This window comes from Sturnus vulgaris, chromosome 21 (genome assembly GCF_052056855.1).
Source record: "Sturnus vulgaris isolate bStuVul1 chromosome 21, bStuVul1.hap1, whole genome shotgun sequence".
Classification (NCBI taxonomy): domain Eukaryota; kingdom Metazoa; phylum Chordata; class Aves; order Passeriformes; family Sturnidae; genus Sturnus; species Sturnus vulgaris.
Window position 1 is genome coordinate 7,115,260 of NC_142263.1, and position 27,778 is coordinate 7,143,037.

The following is a 27,778-nucleotide window of genomic DNA, read 5'->3' on the forward strand; positions in this document are numbered from 1 at the left end:
ACATCCCCTCTCTCTCATGCTAAAGGCATTCTTCAAAATAGAATTACCACCTCTTCTGCTGTGCTTGTAGCCTCATGACTTCTGTCTGCTCCCTGCTGGGATTACCACTCCATGTGTCTGCCTCTGTCCAGCCACTCTCCCAAGCACTTGACAGGGCAGCAAGACTTCACTGACCTCCTCCAGCTCCCCTGGCCATCACTCCCTGGCTGCTGGAGGATTGCAGACCAGCATGGTGCCATGGCACTTTGAATTTAATCCTCTGGAACTGGTGACAAGGGAATTCGAGGACAGAGAGACCCTTTGAGCATATAGCTGTACCTTGGGGGAAGAGAGAAGCAGGTAGAAAGGAGCTTACTGTTTTCCTTAATCCCTTTCTCTTGAGTTCTCTACAGAGGCCTAAGGATGGTGTCACCTCTGCAAACCCTTCCCCTGAGCTGTTGCATCCAGCCCATAGACAAGGCAGGACTGACCCCAAGGTAACCAGCAACACAATGCCACAGCTCATTCCTGACCACTCAGTTCAGAGGGAAGCAAAGAAGCAGCAGGAAAATACCCAGGGAAAAACACTTTATAAATGTCATCATTTGACATCAATTACAAGCCCTTCATTTCAAGCTAAGGGTTTCACTCTGCACAAGTCCCAGAGAGGTTACACAGATCTCTCAGTCCCTGGGAAGGCTCCTTCCCACCCCACCATAAACACATTAATGGAGTCAATAATGAGAGAGCTCCCCAAGGATGGATGTGTGTGCAGCCACCTCCATCCTGTCCCACTGCTGCACTGGATCTGCTCCATGGAGGGGCACTGACTGCAGCCAAGGCAACTTCATTGCCACTCTCTTTTAAACAACCAGAGCTCTCAGAAGTCATTAACTCATATAAACATTTCACATCTGTTTGGGGAGCTCCATTTTTACAAGCATTCACACGTGAAAAGCAATCACTGAGTGCATTCAAGAAGAGGTAGAATCAAGAGAGGAGGAAGCTTCTGCTATAAATACATTTTTTGTATTTTGTGCCATGCAATCTTTAAATCCTGTTACCTTCAACATCTGCATGTTCACTTTAAATGTTCTGCTTCTCCATCCTGCTGCTGTATTTTTCAGTAAGTCAAAGCAGGCCAGAGCATTTGTGGTCTGCCCAGGGGAGACTTGTCTAGCTAAAAATTTGTGCTCTTTCCCCTGCTTCCCCACCCATCTCTCCTCCCTTTGCTATATCTTGACTTTTAGACAATAAGTTTGAGTCAAGGTCTGTCACCAAGCCTGTCTGTGTACAGCACCAGTGCCATCACCCAGTATGAGCCATCAACAATATCAATGCAAAATTCTGCTTGTACAGAGGCTGGCCCAAAGCTCATGGGAAAGATTTCTTCCTCCAATGGCACATGGACCAGAGCCAGCATGAGCAGAAAAGCATGATTTGCAAAGACGACTGTCTGAAGAATACAATCATGCAAAAACTTGATCCTCCATCAGAATGTCTTTGCACTTTCCAACAGACCAAAAAAGATGTGTGCACATGTATGTATGTTTTTATCAAGTGTTTTTGGCATAAGAAGAATTTTGATGCTATGGTGATGGGTGCACCTTGTAAGCCCTTAAACATAATAGCTAGAGATAAACCTGAAGCCAATTAGGAAAAAAATACTGCTGTGCTTACACGATCCACAGCTACTCTGAAAGGAACAAAAATTTAACTCCTATGGAAAAGATCAAAACAAAAACCCAGATCCATTGTTAAACAGATTAATCAGGCTCTTGGAAAGCTCATGAGGGATTGGGTTCAATCTCTGCAGCTGTTATTAGCATAAGCCCTGTACAGCAGTAACAAAAGACCTGCCTAAGTCCCACACTCCTGTTTACTTTGCAATGAGACTCTGCTCAGGCTCACAGCATTTAACATACACACTCCTAATTAAGGGGACAGGACAAGAGGAAGGAGTTGGCTGAAGTTTACACTGCAGCAAAACAAAACTCTTAATGGCCCTTTTTATATGGGTAGGACTAGCAGTATGGAAGAAAACAGAGCCCCGGTGCCAGCAGCACCTTTCCTGATCCAGGGGAGTCTGGGCACGATGCTATGCAGGGCAGGGACCCAACCCAGGTACAGCAAGAGCCAGACCTTTCCCAGGGAGATGAAACCATGACAGGGACAGAGGGGAGCCAGGGATGAGCATGTGCACAGTCAGGAAAATCACATTGTGTTGGCTGGAGCGAGCCTGGAGAGGATGGAGCACATCCAGCTCAGGGCTGGGAAGGCCAGGCACAGCCCAGATGGATTTGGGGCAGGAAGGCTCCTGCTCACCAGGGCAGCAAAGAGAAACAAGCCCCAGCACAAGTGCAGAGTGGTTCCTAGAGCTGCAGGGACTGGAGTGGCCCCTCGTGGGCCACCGGCTCCCCGTGGGAGAGGCTGCAGGGATGTGCTGTGGGAAATGGGTTCATGGCTTCCAGAGTGAGAAGTTTCCACAGGAGAGCTGACAGGTAAATGGAGCAGGGGAATGAATGACAGCCTGCTGAGAAACACCAGCCTGCACCCCTCGTTGGGCGTCAGTCACACGCTCCCCAAAAATCCCCAAATTAGAATTAAATACGACGCTGCCGCCTCCGGAACAAAAATTATTCATTCCATAAAAAGCATTTTCATACATCTCTCTTATGACTCTTCCATTCCTCTCCAGGCCCACTCACTCCTCTCCCACAGAGGAGTCATTTGATGAAGGAACTTTTCTGATTGCAGCATTCTGCAAACTTTTTTTGTAGAAGGGTTAAATGAGCATATTCCTGCAGGGATGGCCAGTGCCAGAGGAAAGGGTCTCTGGTTACAACAGTGACAGCAAGGGAGAGGGGATTGTCCCATTGCAACTGAGCATGACATCTCCTTTGCTGAAGGCAGAGGGAGTCCTGCCACCCCTTCCACTGTGATTTTATCACACTGTTTTTCAAGATGTGCAGATTAGAACCAAGTAAGTATCTCAACACATGCTTCATATGCTTAAGTCTTGTTAAAGCTAAGCAAATGCCTAAGGGCATGTACTGCTTCAGGAAGCAGTGCTGGATAGGGCCTGTGCTTTGCTCTCAACCAGGCTTCACATGAATCCAAGAGGTTTTCCAGGCCCAGCTCAGGAAGCTGGGCAGGAATAAAGATGTTGGTCTCACACAGTAACATCTAACAGTGGGCCCAGGGAGCATGTGGAGCCAGCAGGCTGCTGGAGTGTGCCCATGGATTCAGAGCCACTGCATGGCTGGGGCAGGTAAGAGCCACTTTGTTTTTCCATGCACTTCTCTATTCCAGTGTGGAGGAGCAGTAGAAGCACTGTAGGAATCCCTGCTGGCAGCACAATGCTCGGGAGCCGAGTTTAAGCTCCTGACTGTCATCACTCCACAGACAGAGTCAGACACGTTAACCCCACCTTGCTGCTGCTCCATGAACTGGGGCCAGCAAGAGAGCATGCTGGGGCTGGGAGGACTGAGCCATCACCTCCCAGACCCACATCTCACTCACCTCCCCTGCTGAAGTCACCTTCCACTGCTCAAACTCCCACTGTCCACAAATCAACTGCAGCACTTGCATCTCCTGAAACATTTAACTGGGACAAATGCCACATTAGACTCTGCTGAAGCACTGCTTGGTGAAGACTACAGAGAGACAGAACACCAACCAAAAGGTTTCAAGTGGTAATTAATCAGCTACAATAATAAATAATACATATACTTTCAAGTGTTTACTCATTCATTTCCTGAATGTCTCCCATAAATATCTAACCAATAAAGCACACTTTGAACAGTGACACTTGTATCTTTTCCATTCTGAGCTAACTCTGCGCTGTTTACTTAAAATAGAAAATTCTGTAGAAGACAGGTTGAAATGCAACAGAATTTTGGAAGTAGTTTGAGCATTCAAATTTGCTTTGAACAAAGAATACTTAATACAAGTATTTAAACTTTTCTCAGTCTTACCTTGTTTTATGGACAAAGTTTATACACTTGTTTTAATCCATTCAGTCAATTGGGATGTTGGTCTACAGCTCTCTTCAGCAAGTGTCACATGTGATGCTCACTGGTCAGGCTGCACTCCTGCCAGGGCACAGCTGGCCCATTCACCCTCTCAGAAATCAGCACCGAGATAAAATCCTGACCTCAAAAACACAGCCCAAGAAACCTTCACTGAAGTACAGGATCTTTGCTTTTCATGTAGAAGGAATTTCTAGTTCAGGCTTTTGAAACAAAGTGTTGTGTTAAAAAGCAATAATCAAGAAATTAATGCAGATCTCCCCCCAAAAATGGAAACCAGGGTTGTGAAAACAGCTGGAATGCTCTCCACAGCCTTTGGCATTTGCCTTAAGTGGCTGGAAAAGGTCAGTGTCATTTAAACCTTAGCAAAGTTTAAATGAGCTTCAGCCCTTTGAGGAGCGTTGGTGTGTGTGACAGGGCTTAATTTATGACAGTGAGCCCCAGAGCCCTGAGGACACCCCAGCATGGGCAGCCAGGACCGAGAGCTGCTCACTCACCACCATCATCCTCCCAGGGAAACTCCTGCATCCCACACTCCTCTCCACCACAGCCCAGGGACACTCAGCCATAATCACCCATCCCACCAGGGCTCACCAGACTTTTAAGCTACAAATTTATCAGGGAGGTGCACAAAACCTACCTTCATATTCCATCTGGTACCTAATCCCTTCAACTGTCCTGGAGAGGTGCTTTTCATTTCCAAAAAGAACCACGAGTCAATGTTCTTGCCAGTGCAGTTAATCAGAGCAGCAAAGCCTCTTTTCACGGTGCAGGGCCCAGGTGACTGTCTCCAAGGGATTAGCTGTTACCACATTTAGTTCAGTAAAGGGTTTATCTCAGCCATGTTCACAAAGGCAGACTATGAAGACATTCCCCAGCTGAATTCCTGGGCACTGACACCTTGAGCAGCCGCAGGGCTTGGAGAGCACCCAGGAAAGGAATGGAATGGGAATTGGTAGGAATAGGGAGGTTTTTACCCCTCTCCAGTGCAAGAAGCCAGGGCAAGAGACAGCTCTCTTTGAGGGATAAAGCCACTGTCGGCTGCCAGCCAAGGGATGACAGGAGGGTGAAGGAGCAGGAGGGGTGAGGGAGGTGGGACCAGGAGAAAAAAGATTTTCAAAGCCCTCCAGGGCAGGCACCAAAGCTGTGCTGATGGTCACAGCAGCTGCTGTCAGGGGCACATGGCTGCCAAAACCATGAAATGTACCCAGAGAGACTCAGAAAAGTCCACAAGGTGAAACAATCGGACTTGTGGCACCAGCTTTAATCTGGAGCTCAGTGAGGCTCTGCTAAACACTGCAAACCAGGAGCAGGGCTCAGGGAGGGACTGGTGCCTGCAGTCACCCAGAAGGTTTCAGAGCAGACTACCAGTTTGGCATCCAAGCTCTTCTCAAACCAGTGAGACCTTCTATCTATGGAGAGGAATCATGTCCTAAAAATCCAGACTGCACATCACTGTTGCCTGCAGCATTGATCAAGCATTTTGATTCTTAACTTGCAGCTTGCTCCAACCTCTTGAGCAATGGCTCAGGTATTCATTAGTGCCAAGGACACACACTAAAGCTTTGGGGCTGCTTCTTTTAAACTCTTCACCACAACTGAGGAAAACTCATATTTTCCCTCTTGCTCATCGAGAAAGCAGGCTGGGGTGGGGCTGGAAAGACTTACAAAGCCCTGGGTGCACAAGGATAAGAAATTCCACTGTGGTGCTGCCTCGAAGGGGGCTCTGCTGGCATCTCACACCAGCTGGCTGAGCACTCAGTGCCTGCATCGTGCCAACAATGCTGCCTGAACGCTGGAGAGAGCTTCTAACAGCAATGTCAAGTGGGTGAACAAAGAAGTATCAGAAAACAGGGCTGGAAGGAGAATGCCTGAAGATATCAGTGAGCAGGACATCACCGGGCACTTAGAAGAATGACAACGGCAATTTTCACAAATGGAGGGGTGAAATAAAGGAGAAATGAGAGTGAAGATTGAAAACAATTTCCTACTGTTTGGCATGCTCTAAAATTAGTGCTGTAATAGATCTCATCAGCCAGCATTTATTTTCCATTCTGAAGACAAGAATTCAAATAAGCTGCAGGAGGAGAAGCTCTCTCTTAGCTGAACAGCCGACCTCGAATGCAGGCAGCAGCACAAACCAGGCTGTTCCAACCCAGCTGCATCTTGCTGGGGGCTTCCAAAAGTGAGAACTCAAGCTGGAGACCCACTTTCCCTGACCACATTCCAACCCCATCAGTAGAGAGGTGACAAAGCCTCTGGAGCAGAGGGGACAGGCTGCCCATGGCACATCTGCTCCAGAGATTTGCTGTGCCCATACAGCTGTAGGACACAACGGAGGGAATCCCAAAGTTACACTGCCTGGAAAGGACCTGAGGCAACAGGTTACACACCATGCTTTGGGAAAACCCTGCTGTTAATTGTCCTGATGGCTCTCACTCCTGCTGTCCCCAAGGAAGAGGCCCAGAGCCCTGAAGGGACTGGGAAGGACTCTTTGCAGGGAGTCCCCAACAGCTCCAACATTTTGCTGTGACTGCCCAGGGGCACAGGGCCACCTCTCACCCAGCTGAGCTCAAACTCTGTCCCCAGAACGTGCACATGGATCCCCACAGCCCGGGTGGAAATGCTGGCACACATCTGTACCCCACTTGCAGCTGTGCTCATCTGCACATCTTGGGGACCAGGCCCACAAAGTCTGGCACAAACGAATGCTGCATGGCTTTGAATTCAAAAAGCAAACAGGAAATCTCTACAGGCCTCATCTTGCTGCTCCCATAGCTACACTCCCTCCTTCAAGCACGCACATACATGTAGAGGTATTTTACACAAAGAGGGGCTGTGGAGTTCCAGGGACACACAGCAGTGCCTGGGGAGCTCTGGAAAAGCCACCAGACCCAGCTGGGAGCACTGATGTGATGTGATGCACCCCTGCTCTTTCCAAGTTTAAGAACAAATCCCTGATGGCAGATGAGAACTGGCAGCATCACTCAGCTAGGAGGTGTCAGAGATATTTCAGGCAGCCATTCCTGAAATATATTCTCATGCAGAAACCCAGAAAAAGTCACCCCCTCACTCCCCCAGCTGCCTCTCTTTGCATTATTGCTATCATGGATGTGACTCACTAGAGCTGGGTTTATATTAAACTCCTGAAACAGATTGTTTGGCTGTTATGTAAATCCAGTAAATGTTAAAACACCAGAATAAATCAGTCAGGCAGTTACCAGTGCCAGCTCTCCAGAGACATCCAAAGGACTGACTTTTGAAAAGGTAGAGGTGGTAAGAGATGAGGGGGTAATAATAACAGCAACAACAACAACAATAATAATAACAATAATAATAACAATAACAATAATAATAGTATCACCACAGCCTTTCAGCAGTTTTCAGGGAGAGCTGTGCCAGTGGCTGCAGTGTTCCCACCACTACTGACAGCAGTGTCCTGCCCAGCCATAGACAGACAAATCTCCCAATTTCTGCTGTGCACAGGTTCCACAGCAGCACCTGCACAGGACACAAACTCTGTGGCAGCAGAAGTGCCTCCTTACCATGCCACCTGAAACAGCAATGTGACCTCAGGGGAGGTCAGTATGTCTGACAGCACTGATGCTGGGGTTAAGACTTCAGCCATATCATGCTTTAAAATAAAATAAGCCACAAACAAGGCATGAACATCATTCTTCCCATCCTGTCACTGGGAAGGAGGTTCCTCTTTAGGAGCTGCCTCTCTCCCATGGTGCAGGGGGCATCTGCCACTGACAGAACAGTCTCCTGCTCACAGTGACATCAGCAAGCCAGCACAGGAACAGATTTTAAAATTTGCAAACACAAGTGTTTTTACCCGAAACCTGACTCCAGGTTTATAAACAGTCTATAGGCCAAAGGATTAGTCAGAAAAATTATCTGGCAAATAATCTGCAAGAATAAGCAAAACCAGAGCATATCACCATCTGCTCATGGGTAACTCCTAAGGCAGAAATGAGGAGCCTTCGAATTACAGCCTTCACTTTGTATGTAATTGTTGATAACCAGGCCACTGCACTCAGAATGCTCCCATAGCTACATCAGCAACCAAAAATGGAAGCAGGTAGAAATTAGGACCCCAAATCTTGGTTGTAGTGTAGAGCATGTTGGCTGAGCTGCCACTTGCATGGGCTACACAGCTCAGACCAAGCCCCTGCTCAGCTTCAAAAGCAGCTGGAGCCTGTGGGCCTCCACAAATGTGAGCCCCTCTGGGACTTCTACACCACTGGGCACATCTGGACAGGTACCTCTGGGCAGGAGACAGTGATCTGCCCAGCCCAGATCACAAATTCCATTTCCAACTGCCCTGGAGATGAGACTGCAGAGCAACATCATCACAGCACTGAAATGAAGAGATCTCCGAGCTGTGTTTAATTAAACATAGTCTGGGAAAGTCTCTGCTTTTGTTAAACACTGCCTCAAAAGAAAAGGGCTGAGTAATCCACCAATGGGGAAAAACACAATCTTTAGCTACAAGGTGTTATTATTATAGGCTTAATATCAAAATGGCTTGTTCAGCTTATTAGGCTAGAGCAAACACTCCCAGCCTTGGCAAGACTGATATTACAGCTCTGTATTTCACACTTACATAAGCACTCACGGTCTGTATGGAGAGCAGGCTCCTGTCTGGAGAGGGAAGGCATTGATTTGCACCAGGTTTCCATGGCCCAGTAAAACTGGTCAGACACACAGCAGAGGAGCTGTGTCTGCACTGGGCCAGCTGGGAATTGATCTCCCTGACTGGGGCCACAGCATCACAGCTGGGTGGCTGCAGCAACTCCACACACGATGGCACAAGCACGGCCCATCAGGGAAACACTCCACAGGTCTGAACGCCAAGGACACTGACCTCACACCCTGATTAACCCAGGAGTCCTGGATTTCTCCTTCTGCACAACAGAGGTGATCACTGACATGCAGGGAAAACATTTTGGAACAGAGTGTTGAGCAGAGGTTGAGTTACTGGTTCTGAGCCTGCCCTTGGGGACAGCCCACCCCAGCAGGCAGGGATTGCTCTGTGGCTCTGCAGCACAGTGGGGTTGGTGATGCATTGCTGTCCCCAGCACCCACTCACCTGCCTGCAGGTGCAGCCAGCCCCAGACTGACCCCCTCAACCTCAAACAAGCAAATAATAACAGTAAGTATCTGAGACTTTCAAGACACAAATGACATTTAAGGCTCTTTTTTGAGTCTTTGGGGCAGTAGAAGCTTTCACTTCTCAAGTTGAAAAACAAACTTTCTCTTTTATTTGTTAATTAAATGTGTTCATTGTATTCAGATCTCATTTTTTGTGCATAATGTTTTGCCCATCTGTTTGATTAAAAAAGAACCCAACCACCCAGCTTCATTAAGCTAATTGGATGCATTCAGCCTTTGGTTAATATTCTGAAGTACTTTACAATTATTCTCCCCAGTTATTAAATCTCCTCTGAGAATCTTATTTTTTGTACTAGGCTCTTTATTAGCCAGCACTCAAGCTGGACTGCATTTGCCCACTCCTTACCCATATGCAAACATCCCACCAACTCCTTCAATGGTCTGTGATCTAAGACATGGAGATAAATCTGTGCCTTGATCTGACACTTTTCAGCTCACCCTGACCTGAAAACAGCATCTTCCTCCCTCTGGGGAAGGAGGAACACCCTCAACACTGCAGGAGGATGATGAAGTATTAAAGAGAGAACTACAAATTCTGTCTCCTGTGGGACCTCCCACATGAACTTTTAAAGGGAAAAAGAGTCTGAGAAAGGCTTGGATTGCAGCCCAAGGAGGACCATCCTAGAGGATGAGAAGAGACACCACCTCTATCAGTGTAGTGATGGCTTGGCCACATGGCATTGTGTGAGTGAGCCAAGTGAGCATTGCTGGCAGTGAAGTGAAGGGTTCTAAGCTCTCTTAGGGTTCAGGTTTCTGTAGAATTTGTGGTCAGTAACCTACCTGCATCCTGGACCTCCAAAGTGTCCCCAAGTTCTCTGCTCCACCACACAGAACATGCAGTAGCTCTGAGGCTACACACCCCACCATCACTGTCCATTGCTTCTCCAAATAACCCAAATTTTGGCCAGCAGTGCTCTCCCAGCAGCCCAGCCCTGAATCAGAGCAGTCCCTGCTGACCCTCAGAAGTGGTCACAGGACAAGGATTCTCCAGGACCAAGCATTAAGGGCAGGAAAAAGGAAAGAGTGGCACCAGAATGGTGGCAGGAAAGACACTGAAGGTGAGAGAAGCAGCATAAGCTGCCTTGTCCTGGTGTGAGCAGAAGTAATGACTGCAGCCACTCACTTTTCCCTCACCATAGCATCTTCCCCCTCTTCCTGGACATCCATTTCCTTGAAAATTTGTAACAAATCCTTGCAGCCCTAACCACTGCAAGACACTTGAGTCCAGGAGGACAAAAGCTCCAGAAGCTGATGGATTGCAGAGTGAGAGACAGGACCAACAGACACACAGCAGGTATCCAGCTTGTCTTTCACAGAGTCTCATTTCAGAAGGAAAACACATTAAATAAATTTATTTTTTTACAGAAAGCTCTGATTTATACGGTTCTAGTCCTACCTGGCCCGAGCTGACACCAAGAGCTCCCATGTTGAGAGGGAGCTGCAAGAGATGAAACTTTCCTCACATGTGCATTATGGAACTGTTCCTACCTGAACCAGCACCAGGTTTGAGATGGAGGTCAAGAGCTTCTAGAAGACAAGCCAGCAGATCATTTATAGGAAAAGCCATACTGAGTCAAGCCATGTATCCACCCTGCCCTGATTTCTGTCTCTAACAGTGGCCAGCAGTGGATTTTGGGAGGAGAGCTTAAAAATAGTTATGATAATGAGGAAAAGTTTAGAGTTTGGCCTCCTGACAGCACCTCCTGGCCTCAAGCAGTCACTCAGGGAGCCCTGACAGATCTCTGAATTTGTCTACAACCAACCTGGAGCTATTTTTTTCAGTCTCCACAACACTGCAGGGAATTGAGCATGACAAGCACTGTGCAGGAAGCACTGTTTGTGCTTCACTGTTTGTGCTTCCACACCTGCCACACACACAGGGGAGTTTAGGCATCCCAACACCAATTCCACGTGGTGTCAGAGAGGATAAACCACACACGACCCCACTGGCCCATGACTGCAAGCCAGGGGCAGCAGGGAGCCAGCACAGGCACTCTGGACAGCACTGCAGAGCCAGGGAAGAAAATGACCTCTTCTCCTTGCTTCTGCAATCCCAGCCCAGCCTCCATTGCTTGTATTTAAATAAAACAGCCAGTTTTCACTCTTTTGTTATAAAAGGTGGTTACACTTGCAAGAAATCACTTGGTAGTAATTTAACGGAAGGAGGAAGAAATTTAGAAGTTGAGACAGCTGTGATTTGACATGGGCTGACCTGGCACCTGAGGAGAACCTTAATGACATTTCCTTCCAGCCAGCCTGTTCTCCTTGGTTCACACTGTAATTAGCTTTCCCTTTTTGACATCCAGGCAGAAAGCCTAGACCACACTTGAAAATTTGGCCACATCATTACAACTTTTCAATAGCCTGGCAACAACATCAATTAATAGAGAGCTCACTGCCCCACTGTGCTTAATGCTTTAAGAAAGGCAAGCTTTGGCTCAAAGGGCTTAGTATCAAAGCAGACTTCAAAAATAGAGCTTAAATGTTGTAGTTTAACTTGGCAGACAGGTGAACACCATACACCTGCTTGCTCACAGATCCCTCTCCAGGAATGGGAGAGGGAACCAAAGGGAAACAAAATGTAAAATTTGAGAGTTGAGATAAAAACAGTTCAATAGGATATAAAAAGAAGAGAAAATAATTAATAACAATTTAATTAGAATACAAGTGATCACAAAACAAGTGATGCACAATGCAGTTGGTCACACCTGCAGACCTGTCAGGCAGCTCTCCCTCCAGCTGATACACTGCAGGTGAGGTGGGATGATCCCCAGCTTTTGGGGAGTCTTATTCAGCTGGAGTGAACAGCTCTGCAGCCCTCCAGACAGGGGAAGGATGTGGGATCAGGCTTCGTTCCTGACAAGCTCTGCCTCCCTCCCTGAACATGTGGCCTTCCCCTGGGGACACAGTTAAAATGAAAGAGGGAGCACCAAGAGCTGGGTCTGAGGTCCTGGGAAACACAAAACAAGCTGCTCTTCTGCATCTCCCATCACCAGCAACGTTTCTTTAACTCAGCCTTCAAGGGAAATGACAATTGCCAAGGACCAACTCTGACTGTTCCCTAAGTGCCACCAAGGAGTAGCTGAGCCCTGCTGCACATGGCCTGAGCTATGCCCAAATCAAGAAATAAGCAGGGCTGGAAAATTAATGTTAGTCAGACTTGAGAGCAGTGCTGGCTCCCAGCCAGGGGTTACTCCAGATGTGCTCCATGTTCTGCATCCTGGACTTTGGCTGCTTACTCCTCACACATGTCCCCAGCAGGGACAATGACCTTGTCCATCTGTGAAAGGCTCACAGGTCCCAACAGGAACAACACAAGGCTGCAGATTTCCAAAGGGACAATCCCAGTGCATCAACTCCCTGAATTATTTTTTTTCCAGGCTGAATCCATCTCCTGCCACAGACTCCAGTGACATTCCTGAGTGGCTGGTCCCATCTCCCTTCCCCCCAATGAACTGTGTGATCCAGGTGATCTGTGCCCAAGCTGGGAACAGCAGGAGCAGCCCCACAGCATTATGTGAACTACAGATTTCCATCCTCCAGTGAAACCACTACACCCACAAACCCAAAAATGCCTTCAGTGGTTTCTTCTTGGGATCAGCCAATGTACCACACAGCCCAGAGCCAGGAGAGGGATGCATTTGCCTAGGAGAGACCTGCAGCAGCACACAAATGCACAACAGAAGGGACATCTACCCTTTTTGCTCCCCTTTCTCCCAAGCTTCCTTGTTTTCCTTAAGATTATGTCTGCAGCTAAATGAACACATTACAGCAGAAATTTCACTCTTAATTTGTCCCTTGGGTGTTTTGCTGACCCTACCAAGAACTATATTTAAATGTGCAATTTCCTGGCTAGACTCATTTGCAGTCCCAGTCCCTCCCCCCGGCTGCCTGTGCAAGTATGGCCCAGAATCCAATTAGCTACTACCACCCTTTAAATCAAAGGAATTACACTCAAACAAGAAAAATAAAATTAAAGATTTTAATTACATCATTATTATATATCTAAATACTTACAATTCCCATGTTCTCTGGGAGGTGGTCTCGAAAGGCTAAAAAATGAGAAGTTTCCAAAGCAGACAAAATTGTAGCCAGAACAAATAATTTGACAGGAGACTCTGCCCAGCCCAATCACCAGAGCATGTTTGGTTTAACACACTGCAGAACTGGATGTAGGACCTGCCTGGCACCATGGAAGGAACAGCTGCTTCCCAGCACCTGGGATAGGTGTGGGGAACCCAAAGGCTTCCAGCTTCTCACATGAAGGAGCAGCTGCATTATTCCATCTGCTAGTTATTAATTAAGGAATCTGCTTTCATCAGCATCAGCAGCACCCTCCCCAGTGCCTAGGAGGTGTTCCCATTGCAGCTTCCAAAGTAAAGGAACTGGTTTGCTGGGTCACACTGAGCCCTTGACTAGCTCCAGCTGGTCCCAGTGACATCCAACAGCATTCCCAGCTGTGCACAGGAGCAAGGAATGGAGGATGTGGATTCCCAAGGCCATAGAGACACAACAGAGGGGTGTTTTGTTCCTCTCCCTGTCACATCCTTTAAGGCTCCAGGTTTTGCAGGTCAGGTTCCCAACTGAGTGATGCTGTGGCTGTTCAGACTTAACACTGAGAACCTTCAGAGTCCCTCCTGGACAGGCTTTCCCACCTCCCTCCATTTCAGCAGCCTGTGCTCCAGCTCTTGGCTTCCTGCCTGCCTCCAGGAGCTGCTCAGCAGATCCCCCAAATCCTTTGTCTCTGGTGAATCTCCACAGGACTGTCTAGCCAGGGGATGGGGCTGTGCAGGGCAGGAAGAACCAGGCACTGTTAGGTTGGAAGACATCAGGAGAGGTGATGTTATTTGGCTCAAACTTTCCAACTACCAGCACTGCTCAGCTTGGGAGATGCCAGGGCTGCAGAGAGGTTCAGAGGAGGTCAAGGAATTTGGAATAGCCAGGTTGCTGCTGGAAATGGTGTTTCTCAATGTCAGCAAACAAGGAGTGGCTGGGATGACTTTGCTTCAAGGCATTGACTGTCAGGTCCAAACAAGCTTCAGCTCAGTCCATCCCAAACAGTGCAGTGACCTGTACCTGCCCCAGGAGAGCCCTCCTCACCTGTACCTGCTCCAGAGGCTTCACTCAGGCTCACACCTGCCACCAATCCAGGTTACTGCAGAAATTCCACATCCAAACTAAACAACTCCTGTGTTGGATAGCTCAGCCTCCTGGGAAGTGGAGCAGGAGGGGGTCAGTGAGAGGCACAGGCTTCTTGCCAAGAAAACAGAACTATTGCAGAAGCACTGAGTGATCCACAGGACATAGCAGAGGAAGGGACAGCTCCAGAGAAGCTCAAGTCAGTTCACATGCACGGTGGGACAGGGATTTGCTACAGGAAGGAGCAGTGCCAAAATGAATGTATTATAACACAATGATGTTCTTCCTCCATTGATTCCCCAAGACCAAGCCCTTCCTTTTGAGGGGAACAGATAGACAAGGACATGGACAGGGCTGTCAGACACTTTTGCAGAAAGCCATCAGCTAGGAAAACCAAATTCCTCAGGAGATGAGCAACTCTGAGCCATCTTCCCCTTCTTTTGTAGGCAGCTACACTGACAACTTGCAAAAATACTCTGCAGACTTCCCTAACCAGTCTGATGGTGAAATGTCAGCACATTTCTAGGTTAATAAAAGCTGGGGCATGGGAGGAGAGAGGAAAGGAAGGAGATTGATTGTCTTAGACAAAGAGATTGAAATGGATTTCACAGCAGGAGAAGGTTTCAGGGCAAGGAAAAATTTATTCATACCTAAAGAGCATGGAATATTAAAGACTCTGGGTTTCATTTCCTCCACAAGGCCTTAGTGGAATGAGACTCTCAGCACTTTGCAGTAACCACAACACATCCTCAATGAATCCAGGTGGTTTTATCCAGCTCACAGCAAAACCTCAGAAATACCTTGGCATTGCAGCCAAGGCATTAGCAGGAGTTTGGTGCACCCACTGCCTGGAGCAAGCAGGGAAAGCTCCCTGGGAATGAGGGGAGGGGGCTTCCCCGGGATACTGGGGAACATGCTGCTTTTGGACTCAAATAGAAGACATCTCTTTAGATGACAGAACGCTCTGTGCATCCCCGGAGTATCTGCCTTTTTTTGACTCAGACCTGGAGGTTTATTTTCCTTTACTGTGGCACTTCAGACACTGTTATCACCTGGGCCTGATGCTGCACAGAGAAAATGCTGGTGCCTGCTGTGAAGTTTGTGCTCTTAACACAATAAACAATAAGGCAAGCAGGCAGAGGGTTGGATGAGCACAAGGAAAGCTGTATTGGTTTTGCTCTTTCATTTCTTTGATGGCTGAGCAGATGAGCCACAGAAGAATTAGTTCCCACAGGTGGGACAATCTCATATTGTCCTCTTGCATCTGTAATAATCATTCTGCATGGAAGATAGATCCAGTGGCATTCAGGTGGAGCACAGACACTTTTCAGCTCCTTGGAAACAGCAAACTCTGAAAATTAACCAAAAATACCAGTTCCATTCTGCATTCAGACTTAAATCAATCTATCTGGCATTAAGGAATGGACTCCCAGCAATTGCTATGAATAAAGCATACCTTTTCACCATTCTTCGAGGCAAATTACAAGCACTGCTCACATCAAGCTGCATGAGAAAGGACAAAGCAGAAGCCTGATCAGCATGGAAGCACCCTGGAAGAGATGCCTGATCTCTCTAACCTGGAAGTGCACATTAATGACACAGCTGAGAACACTGAAATTCATGCTCAGTACTACCACAGGACAAGCTGAGCCAGATGACCTTGTTCCCACTGTTAAAACAAATCATACCCTGCTCGTGCAGTAACCTCACACCCCAGCCCTGAGAGGAAATGTTTCTGTTGCCCCTGCACTCAGCAAGGATTGGCCCAACAATCTGCACTTGGACATCTTTCACTTTTCCAGCCCCATCTTTCAGCCTGGGGATGAGGTGCTGACACAGAAGGGCTAAGACTCACCTCAGATCTGTTTTACACTCTGCCTGCCAACCTCAGATATCATTAACCTTTGTCAGTCAAGCTGCCTGACAGCTACAGTGAGGTCAATCCAGACCTCAGCATCAAAGCACCTCATCAGTGAGAGGTCAGCAGATGCATTTCCTGTCCCCACACTGCCACTTGCAGCAGGCATACCATTAGCAAGCAGACCCAACCCTTGGTTCCAGCAAAAGTAATATCCCAGAACAGCACCACCCAGAGAGCATTTCCAAAACCAGGTGTTAGGAAGTGTCAAAATTAAGACTTGACTCATTTAAGTGGAAGGCTTCCACAGGTATACTGTAATAATTTGTTATAGGAACACTGCACCAGGTCCTCCTGCCTTTCAAGTACCTTGATTTCTTTGTCATAGAGTTACCACCTTCTATACATCACCAGTATCCTCTCTCCTTCCCTCCCAGTTTTTCTGCACTGACAAAAGACAGGGGAGGAAGCTCTGAAGCAACAGAATACAGGGCAGCACTCAACTCATTGAGAGGCAAATTCATCCTTTTCCTTTCATGCTGCCATCAATCACTTCTCACACTCTGCAGGAAGCCTCCTTCCCCAGTGGAGCCGTGGTTCATCCTCAGATCACATCCTTGCCAGGCTCCTAATGAGGAGGCAGCTCACACATCTTTCAGCTTCTTGTCCACAAACAGTCAAGACTCCACGGGCTGGGCTGGAACGAGGAGAGGGAGGGTCTGGTAGCAGACACCTAGCATGAAGCAACAGCCACAGACCCTCTTCTAGGCAGGGGTCTCTTTGATCACCCCAAATTCTCTCTGAGAGGCCGTGTTAGAGCAGCAGAGCAGACCAAGGCCACCAGCAGCATCCAGCGCAGGAGGAGGTGCAGGGGCAGGAGAAAAGCTCTGGCAATGCCTGCGTGTTGCAGTACCACGGTGAGCAAGCACAAAGGCAGGAGGGAGTTGGGAGTAACTCGGACAGAGCTGGACACAGCAGCAGGACAGCAGGGGAGCTGTGATAATTAGAGCCAGCCTCAGGTAGGTACACACATGCACACACTGCTCTGCAAAGACGTGCTGGCTCTTTTTTTGCTGCTGCTGCCCAATTCCTTCAGCTTTGTCTACTGTAGATGTGACAGCCTCCAACGTGGGCTTCAGAGGGCTGTGCCCATGTTATTTGTGTACAGCAAATCCACCCTCAGCTCTTTTGGGGGTTTAAGACTCACTTCTGTTCAGATGGAAATCTGAACTACTGCTGGGAGCAGGAGAGGGGAAGAGACAGGCACCTACGATAAAGTCTCACGACAGCAAAACAGTCTTTGAGTTAATAAATGCACTCTACAAAAGCAAAGCAAAATCAAGACAAACTCCAGAGTGGGAGGTCCAAGCTCTGCTGCACTCACAAGACTGCAAGACAAGACTGTGCCCCATCTCTGCAGCAGAGGCACAGCTAAGGAGGAGGAGAACAGCAGCACCTGACTGGGAGCTCTGCTCCAGCACAGCACTGAGCTGTCACACACAGGCACTACAGTCCAGGTCACCAGGGCAGGGTGATCTCACATCCCTTGGTACCACTGATTCACACTCTCACCTCAATTCCCAATCAGTCACAAATACAACACTTACACATCCTCAGAAAGTGTTATTTAGCCTGGGTTTCCCCAGCACTTTAATGCTCTGTCCTCACAAGGTCACAAAATCACAGTGTCACTTGGCTGACAAAAACAATCAGCACACCCCAAAAATATTAATGGGATATTGCACAGGAACTGCAGGCTTCAGGGATCTGCTCTCTTCCACCTTGGCACAGAGCTCTGTGCTCAATGCAGGCCCCTCTGCCCCATCTCTGCTCTGCAGCAATGACTCCCACCAACATCCCAGCTCTAAAAAGAACGGGACACAGTCCTCACTCATACTGCTGTGAGGGAGTGGAAACCACTGGAGACAGGGAATTGCAGAAGGCAGCAAAAAAAGTGAGGCCATGAATTTGGCTCCACTGCCCCCAGGGAAGCAGTTGCCACTGGACTTCCATGGCACACACATGGCTGCTGTGCATACTACAGCACAGAACGGGAAAAAGGAGAAGCGTGTCTGTATCTCAAAAAGACACATATTCAAGTGCTGCTCCAGCACATCACAGCCTTGCTGTTTACACTCACACCAGAATAATTAGAGCAGTCACTGTTAACTAGATAACAACTCCACTATCAATTCTCTGAACAATACTGAAGAATTAATCACAACATTTCACAGCCTCACTCTGCAGAAACACTGAAATCACCCCACACACAAGCAGCCTAAATTAATCCCACACGGATTCTAGCAAAAAGAACTATAACTATTTCAGCAGTACTTACCCAAAAATAATGCCTTCCCAGGGCAGCAACCCAAAAGAAACAAGTCCTCAGCAAACCACACCTTATGCACAAAGCATGACTCAGCTCATGCACCGGGTGCCACCAAGAAATAAAATACAAGGGCTCATACTTGGCCAGGTTTACTCCCTAAACCAGCAGCTTTGTGAATATCTAATATATAAAATATGTATGAATATATATAATATATAATAAAACTGAAGAGTGCAATGAAACATGAAAATCTTTCTAAAAACTTAAACCAGTAGAAAAAGTGACCAACAAATCCAGGCTGCAAATTCCTAAGCAAGTTAGAACTGCAAGTTCTGCAGTCCTTGACTGCACCTCAGCATCAATGACGCACTCTATAAAATCTTTTTCTGTGATGAAGGACTCAATCTATAAAGTCACCACCTGTGCCCAAATACACAAGCCTGAGAAACATCCCTGTCTCTGAAGGGCTGGAACACATGTACTCACACCTCACCCACCAGCACAAATCAACAGCCACCCTCCCACATATGGATGAAAATCGCTGTAGCTCCTTCCCACCATACCATCTTTCAGATTAGTATCCTTCTCCAATTTATCAGTTATTAGGATCTGTTCTCTTCAGAAGGTTTCAGACACTTTTCTCCAACCATGCTAAGCTTAACCAACATCTTAATGAAAACAACATGCTCGACCAAATGGCATTTTTTGGTATCATTCATTTAGCAGCTGTACCTGATACCTTACCCATCACAAATATCCCTAACCAGTCTTCAGACCTGCCTCGATTATTGCACCATGTCAACAACTGCTTTGCACAGTTCAATCATTCCCACAGCCAGCCACACAGGTTCCTTTTTCAACCACGTATTTTTGGTGACTGGGTCACCTTCCTCCATGCACTTCTTAAAGCAAGTGATATCCTGTGCTACATTCCCCCCCCCCCAAAAAAAAAAAAAAGGATAAAACCCCTGAAAATCAGAGAAGCAACCATGAAGACAAAGTCATAAGAATTTTCACAAGGATTACTGAATACCTGGCTGTCCTCAGAGGAGTCTGTTTTGCCACAGTTTAAGACACAAGCCTATGACATCAATAACATTTTACCTCATACCAACCCTGCTCTTGGCTTTTACGCTGACAGCTCAGGCCTTGCTTTCATCCCAAAGATGAAGGGGTAACTTGTTTTCTTGCTCTTTGTCAGCAAAGGGATGGCTCAGCTTCCTGAGCCTCCCTCTCCACCTGCCAAGCTGCAGCAGTGGCAGGGCTGAGCAGCAGAAAGCATCTGCAAGAAGTTGTGCAGAAGTCTCTCCCCACCCCAAGTTAGAGGTAAAAACTCACTCAAAAATCCTGCTTCCCCATCCTCCTCCTCCTCACTCAGGACAGCTCCTTCTATAGCCTGATGCTGCCCAAAGCTGGGCTCTGCTGCTGGCTTCACACAAACCATTTCCCTCCCACCTTTCACCTGCTTGTGTTGTTAACTCCCAACCCCACAGAGCCCTGAACCAGGGGAGATCTCCCATGTCGGCAGAACCTGCCTCCCCTACACCCAGCATTTGTCAGGGCTTTGAGCAGCTGAACAGACCCAACCACAGTGCCCCTGCCCACCATCCACCTGTGCTTTGGGGCATGAAGGGCATCCTCTCTCCAGGCATCTTCCCAAGGCAGACTAATTGCACATACTGATTTCAGATCCTACCAAACTGCCTTCCACAGCTCCAGCACTGACAAAATCCTCACACCGAGCTCTTCACCAACACACATCCCTTCTCCACTAGCTTGGTGTGCCTGGATTTATCCTCTCTGCCCCTTGGCCAGGCAGAAACCTCCTCTGGAGACCAAAGCCAACCTGCTAGAAGCCATCCAGCAACCTCAGCCTTTTCCTAAAGCCTCTTACAAAAGAAGTTTCTCCTTCCCCTGTCCCTAGGTAGCAGTGACCCTATAAAGGCTCTTCTAAGGTCAGCATTGACATTGAAGAGAAGATTTGGCTTTCAGACAGAACTGTTCTTTCCAAAGTTCATCAGAAAGTAGCACAAATACAGGGTTAATACATCCTTCAGTAACTTCAGGGAACAAATATCAGCAAAAAGAAATGCAGAGCCTTGGCCAAAGGACAGTGACACAGCACAGTGCCACCTCTTCACACCCAGCCAAGGTCTAAACCACACAAGTTTTTGTTGTGACCACTGCCTAAAGAGTGCTTCTTGCTCCAGCAAAGAGAACAGTGTGACACCATCCTTCCAGACATCCCCTCTGCTGCAGGCTGAGGACATTGCTACTGCAGCCACCCCACGAGAGCCCAATAGGGGAAGGGAAATCCCAGAACCCCTTCCCAGCAAAAGGAAAGCTGGGTCTTGAAAGCCTAGCTAGTGCAAGGACAATTAATTGTATCAGGCAAAGACATTTAGGGCTTAATGAACACATTAATCAGAGAGCACAAAGCAGCAGCACAGGCTTGGAAAGCCATGGCACAAGTTCAGCACGTTCTGGCTGTGTGGAGTGATGGGGAAGCTCACTGCTCCCTGAGACAACACCAGGACAGGGGAGATCCCCTGGAAGGAGAAGCCCCTGGACGGGCAGCTCTGCCCACCTTCTCTGAGCCAGGAGCTGTCCTGGGAGCACTCACACAAACCCTACTCCAACTCACAAGAGCCATGCCAAACTCAAGGAGAAACAGCTGGAGACAGCTCCAGACAGAAGGCACTTCATGCCAGCCAACACAGCTTCCCTCAAGGAAAGAAATCTGCTGGGACCCGGTGGCCTGGCACCTACTGTGACTTAAAGCCCAGCCTTCAGACCATATCAAACCATGACATGCCTGAACTCCTTGCTGGAATGATAAGAGCCTGGTGCTTACGCTCCTGATTGCTAAGATCTGACCTTCTGCAGGCAAAAGCCAAGGGAGCAAGCCCAGGAAAGCAAATTTATTGCTCTGCCTGGAGTAAAATCCCATTTACCAGGCATCCCAGCCCAAGCACAGGGCTCACATAGCAAACCATGCACAGGATGTGATGGAGCACGGCCCCAGCACACTGGATTTGGTTTTTCTCTTCAAGCAGCTGAGATAGCAGTTGTCTGCTTGCCTTTTCCAGTTTCAAAAGCAACACTTCAAAGCCATCCCATGTCAAACTCCAGAACAAACTGAACATCTGCCAGGGATGCCTTACAGAGAGGAAGTTAAGACATGATGGGAAGCTTAATGTGGAATTGCAGATTACTGTAAACAGAAAAGCAACAGTTTCCTATTAAACAAAACCTTTTCCATTAAGTTTCAGCTACAACATAATGGTAATTCTACCTTCACGAGAGCACCTGAAGAAAGTGCTGTCTTTGCAGGATCAGCAGTTTTCCTTGTTCACAGCACACAGGCCATTGGGAGCTGCAGGTTATTGTCCCTCAGAGCCAAGGTAAGCACAGAGGAAGCTCAGCCCCTCTCATGCCAGCCTGGCTGCCAGGGGCGCGCTCCGACACACGGCCAGGGCAGGACAGCTCCGGCCACGGCACCGAACCACGGGAAAACCCAAACTTTGAGGAGCCCAGGCTGTTCCCAAGGGCAGCAAGGAGCGTCAGGAAACCGTGACAAACCTGCACGGAGCTCACCGCACTTCTTACCTTCTTCTCTGACCCCTCGAGAAAAATGCGAGAGATGCCCGGCACGATGGTCAAGCTGTTCAAAATCCCAGCTTGCAGAAGGAATTTTTTTTCCCCCATTTATTTTTGAGCTCGGTCAAATCATCACCTCCAGAGCTGCAGCTGCCGGGCGCATCCCCGGCCGCGGCGCGGCGGCGGCTCCCGCCGCTCGGGGGATGCGGCACTGCCCGCGTCCAACCCGCACCGACCACCCGGATCCCGGATCCCACCCGCGTCCCCTCCGCCGCCGGGACGCTGCCGGCGGACTGTCCCCACAGTCTGTCCCCACAGCCTGTCCCCCCACCTGTCGCCGTCTGCCGAGGGGCTCTCAGCGCAGCGGACGCCGTGTGGGGGGATCCATTCTCGGGGGTGGCCGTGGCTCCGGCTGCCGCTCACCTGCGCTCGGCGCTGCCGCCGGCTCCCGCCGGGTCCCCCCCGCCCCGCGGCGCCTCCGTTCGCCCCGCCCGGCCCCGCCCCGCCCGCGCGCGCCCGCGCCGCCCATTGGCTGGAGGCGGCCGCGCCTCCCGGGGCGCGCGCGCGTGTGGCCGTGAGGGGACGTCGAGGGGTGGCAGGGGGCGAGGAGGCCAAAACAAAATTTTTAAAAATTAAAAAAAATATATTTTTTTCTGTGGCGTGTGGTGTCCAGCCAGAAGCGCATCTGAGGTGCGGGCTTTGGGGTGAAAACATGGGGCTTTTTGCTGATTGCAGAATCAGGTAAGTTGGGAAAGACCTCTGAGGTCGTCGAGTCCGGCCTGTGACAGAATAGAACGCTGAGAGCAGCGTCCAGGGAAAAATGACTCTCCCATCTCCCTGGGCAGCTGGTTCCAATGCCTAATCATCCTTTCTGCGAAGAATTTCTCCCTAAATACCCCCTAATATATATGATCAGGGAAGGTGGCAGTGGCACGGCGGGAGTGGAGGCCCCGCCGGCCCGAACTGAGGACACAGCATGAGGAGCCCCGGGTCCTGTCACAGGGGTGTCCCCTCAGCCTGGCTGTCTCTAGAGCAATAACACCCAACCCTCACCATATACACTCTTCAAGTCTTGCAGCAATGATTCGAAATGCTGCACACCAACTAATCCCACTGCTGTTCTTCAAGTAATTCCTACAAGCATGCCCTCTTTGGTTTGACTATATTTTGGCTTTATTTTTCCCTCCCACTCTTTTTCACCTTCTTTACTCGTAGTGGACTGTAGCCCTGGGTCGAGGGGTTCCCACTGCACCCAGCAGTGAAGCGTTTGCAGTGAGATTCATGAAGATGTTGATTTTGTGACAAGTGACTCGTGGCAGAACTCACTGGGCTCTGCTGTGACTCCACTCACAGTCAGGGTCCCCGCCAGGAATCTTGGATTTAGCCAGAGAGCTAAATGGATTAAATCCACATCCTGACTCAACCCACTGCAGACTGCTGCTCCTTCCTGCTGTGACAACAAGCAGATAGAAATGCCTGTGCCGGCTTCCAGTGAGTCTCAAATAATCTTCTGCTTTGGAAACAAATTAATTCCTTACCATGGGTTTTATAACGCGAAATAACATGTTAATAATGCGTCTTGTGGTTTACTACCAACTTTTTCATCTCAACAAAGCTTCCTCTGTTGTCACTGTGTTGAGAGAAGTATCAAAATGTAATTAAGAGCCACTATTCATTAAAACAGCAAAGTCATAAGCCTAGCAAAGACCATGATTTTTTTCATTTACTCATTCTGTGGGTATGTTTATTATAGTCAGCCATAGCCTGCTGCTTTTTGCTATGTGCATCCAAGTCTTACTTTTCCTGCAGAAATGTGCTTTGTCACCCTGGCTGGTCACAGGCAGCTGAGCAACTCTCTACAGATGAACGGGTTCATCCAGGGCTAATACCCTTTCACTTCCATCTAAAATATTTGTGCATTCTCTTCGGCAATTTTCAGTCAAAACCACTTGGAATTGAAATGTTATGTGGTTCATATCTTGACTATTAAAGAGTTGCTACATTCAGTGAAACAATCCCTGTTAGAAAGCTACAAGGAGTTGTGTTTTCAGCTCATCACAGAGAAAACCCAGCAGAGATCTTCCATGAACAGGAAGCCCTGGGGCAGTGAAGGGCTCTTGGGGCAGGTGAACAGCAGCATGATAACCAGTGAGAGGATGGCAGAGCCAAAGACATATAGATGTGGCATTTAGGGACATGGTTTAGTGGCAGTGTTAGGTTTGGTTTGAGATTATGATCTCAGAAGTCTTTTCCAACCCAAAATGATTCTATGATTTTAACAGCAAAGCAGAGAGCTCAATCTCCTCGAATGTGTGCTTCCAAAGCTGCTGTTGTCTTCCAGCAGCTCTGGATATTAGCTAATGACACTGATTAGACATCACCTCAAGGCAGCAGCCTGAGCTCCTGGGCTGTGTGCTTGCCATGGTGGACTCTCAGGAAAAATAAGACAAGCCTGTGAGCAAAAGCAAAACCTTCCCCAGCCCTGAGAGAAAGCCTCAGCAAACTCCTTCTTGGCTGCCTGGGAGTATGTGCCCACGACCCAGGAATGTGCCTGTGCCTGTGAGGGATTGTGCTCCTGTGGCTCCAGGGCATGAGAGATGCTCTGAAAAACCATAACATGTAAACCAAAGCGCTGACCTGTTTCAGAGAGGCTTTCAATTCAGTCAAGCAGGGCCTTGCTCATGCAGCACCAACTCAGCTTCTCCTGGGCAATGAGTGAACCTTTCAGCCTCCTGCTCCTATTGCATTAATTAGTGCTGAGGAGGTTTTGCAAGAGTTTCAGCAGTCATTTGGACTGATTCATTTGGCTTTGAGATGTTTATGAGATGCTGGCTATTTAGAAAGTGCTGTATTTGTTCTCCAAAGATCTGCCTCCTTTAGCATCAGGAAGTTTAAATCACCAATGATGGCTGAAGCACAGTTTAGCACCAGTATCAATATTTGAAACTATCAACTCTGGCAAAGACTGCAAGCACTTGACTTAATGAAATAACCTGGTTGGCTCAGCTCAGTCAGAACATGCTGTTTCTTCCAGAAAACAAAAAACCCAAAACAAATAATGTGCCTCAGCTTCCCTTTTAAACATACACAGGTGATTACACTGCAGAGCAGTTGTGGCCAGTGGAAAGAGAGTCACAGAAAATGTCTCTGTGATGCTTAGACCACAATGGCTATAACAATGTTAAAATAAGACTTTGATATTTCTGTTCAATAATGATTGAGTGTGGTTGGTTAGTAACTGATTTGCACTTTTTTTGGGTGCAAGGACTGGGAATGTGTTTATTTAACCTGTCCTTGAGTTACAGTCATGAGGGGGAGAGCTTACATTTCCCCAGGCATGTCACTAGTACATTTAGATTAAAAAAAGATTTAAAGCCATTATTTTATTTTTTTTAGGAAATCTCTCAGTGGTGCCATAAAGCTGAGCAGAGCCTGTGCTTGGTACTGGTAGGCAGAGCACTGTTAACTGGAGCAATCCTGATTCACCCCTGCTGAAGAGCCCATCAGGTGACCAGGCTGTTGCTATATTCAGAACCCATTTGGACACTTTTGAATTTTACGCTTTCAAAAAGAAGGCAATAAAGCAATTAGAAACAAATAACAGAAGGAGAGAGCACTTCGCCAAAGACAGCCAAAGATTATAGTGTGGCATAATTAATCCAGGGCTGGCAGCAGTGAAAATGGGCTGTAACAACTGCACTGTCCCCAGGAGAGTGGCCACAGGCTGAGCTGCAGATGTCAAATGCTCAGATGGCCAAGAAGCTCCTTTTGCCACCCAGCACAGTCTGGCCTGAGAATGCCCAGCTGTGAGACAGAAGGGAATAAAAGCATCCTTCAGAGCTGGGAGGATATGTATGCTCCTGCCAGTCCTTCACTGTGTGTCAGCCAGAGGATTTATCCAAATGAAAACATGCTCCCACAACAAAAGAGAAAGGGAAAGAGGGTGATCAGAAAGGCAGGTGCTATTTTAGGGAAAAATCCAAGAATGTCCTAGGAGGAAGACTGGGTTAAAAATAGCAGGGAGTCTTCTGTGCCAGAGAAAGAATGAGTGGGCTTAAAGATAGGAGAGGTTGCACAGGAAAGGAGTTATCTACTTCTTGAGTGTTACTCATTTTAATTTGCCTTGTTACAGTGTCTGGAAGCACCAGGTGGAAATCAGGGCCTCATTGTGCTGGGAATTGAGCACAAACATAATGATTAAATGTTGCCAGCTCTGCAGAGATCGAAATATAATTCCTCATCTCTGCAGAATCACTAACCAGCATAATTATTGCCAAATAAGTTTTCCTGTAATTGCTCTTCTGGAATATCTGTGCTACTTTTTTTTTTTCAAAATAACCCTGCCTGAGTGACTGAAAAGATGTATCTGTACAAGGTCCAACCTAGTAGCCTTTACAGACAACAAAAGCTGGTCAGAAGCAGAAAATTCTCACTACATTTAAATCCATGCTCAAAAATTATTTGCTTGTATATTGGTTTCCATTTCTCTAAAATGAGAATAGTCACAGTGCACTCACTGCTTGCTTTTGTTATCTAACACCCACGATCAAGGCAAGAGTCCTCTGTTAGACGATTGGAGCACTGACACCATCACATACAAGGGCTTGTTACTGCTGATTGTAAAGGTTAGGGATTAGATGGATAATATACATCCTTTCTCGTGTGTTTTCTGGGACAATGTTTGAATTGCTGAAAGTTCCTTTTCCATTAGTATTTTTCTACTAGTTAATCACTGTGTAAAAACCAAAATGCAATCAAACAAGGAGTTAAAAAAACCCCACAAAGAACCTAACCCTCAACTGGCCACAGCATGAATGGAAAGCAACACAGCACACTTCACTGAAGGGGTCTTGGCACGATGACCAAATCCCTCTGGGATTCTCTAACACTTCATCTTGCTGCTCAGAGGTCAGAGAGCATCAGGACACACTGACCACATCATAATTGCTTCAAATGCAGCTGTTTTCTGGCCACAATGCAAAGAAATTCTTCTAACAACAGTAAATTCTCCCCTGATCCTTAGAACAAGATCAGGTCAAATCAAGAGGACAGGAATATGATCCTGCTGGTCACCCACACTTCCCCACTGGGACTTGCAACACCAGGTGTCTTAACCTGCCAGCATTTCCATTTGTGAGGCTCGAGCTTTTAACTGTTGTGTCCTATCCTGCATTCAGTAGCTTTGTGTGAGTTTTGACAAACTGGAAGGCACTGGAAGGGGGCTGGGGGCTGCAGTACTGAAGCAGAGCATTGATGTGTGTCAAGGAAGGCTCCTTATGGGGCTGAACAGAGCAGCCCTTCCTGCTTGGTCTCCAATCCCTGAGCACCAGCTCCAGCCTTTGTGGAAAAGAAGGCCTGAAACAAGTGCCATGGGCTTTCCCTGCCTTTTCACACAGCAGAAGGGATCAGTCTATGTTAAAATCTGACACTTGCTCAGTTTCCTCCAGACAGCCATCATCCTTTTTTGGCGCCCACCTGGGAGTGATGTGTGGTCCCCTTCCCCTGGTTTTGAGGAGGAGCTTGTTTAGGGGAAAGAATTAAAATTGCAATATCTCATTCTACTGGTTGCAGAAGTTATGAATGAAAAGCAAAGAAAAGGATCCCCAAAGATTGTGCATTTAAAGAAAACAAGTTAAAGAGATGAAAATAAATCCTTTCATGACC

The 27,778-nt window shown here is 47.8% G+C and overlaps 1 protein-coding gene across 3 annotated transcripts in view; it reads right to left on the bottom strand.

The window, feature by feature from the left end:
- The window catches only part of CAMKK1 (calcium/calmodulin dependent protein kinase kinase 1), a 94,491-nt gene extending 71,907 nt beyond the window's left edge, over nt 1–22,584 (bottom strand). The window contains exon 1 of one of the 3 annotated variants that reach the window (XM_088177080.1): nt 22,538–22,584. The gene's annotated coding sequence lies outside the window, so the exon portion shown is untranslated. Of the gene's footprint in view, nt 1–18,523; nt 18,666–22,445 lie in introns of those variants that run through there. The other 2 variants (XM_014888007.2, XM_088177081.1) reach the window with 2 other exon arrangements.
- Between the last annotated feature and the right edge of the window lie 5,194 nt (nt 22,585–27,778).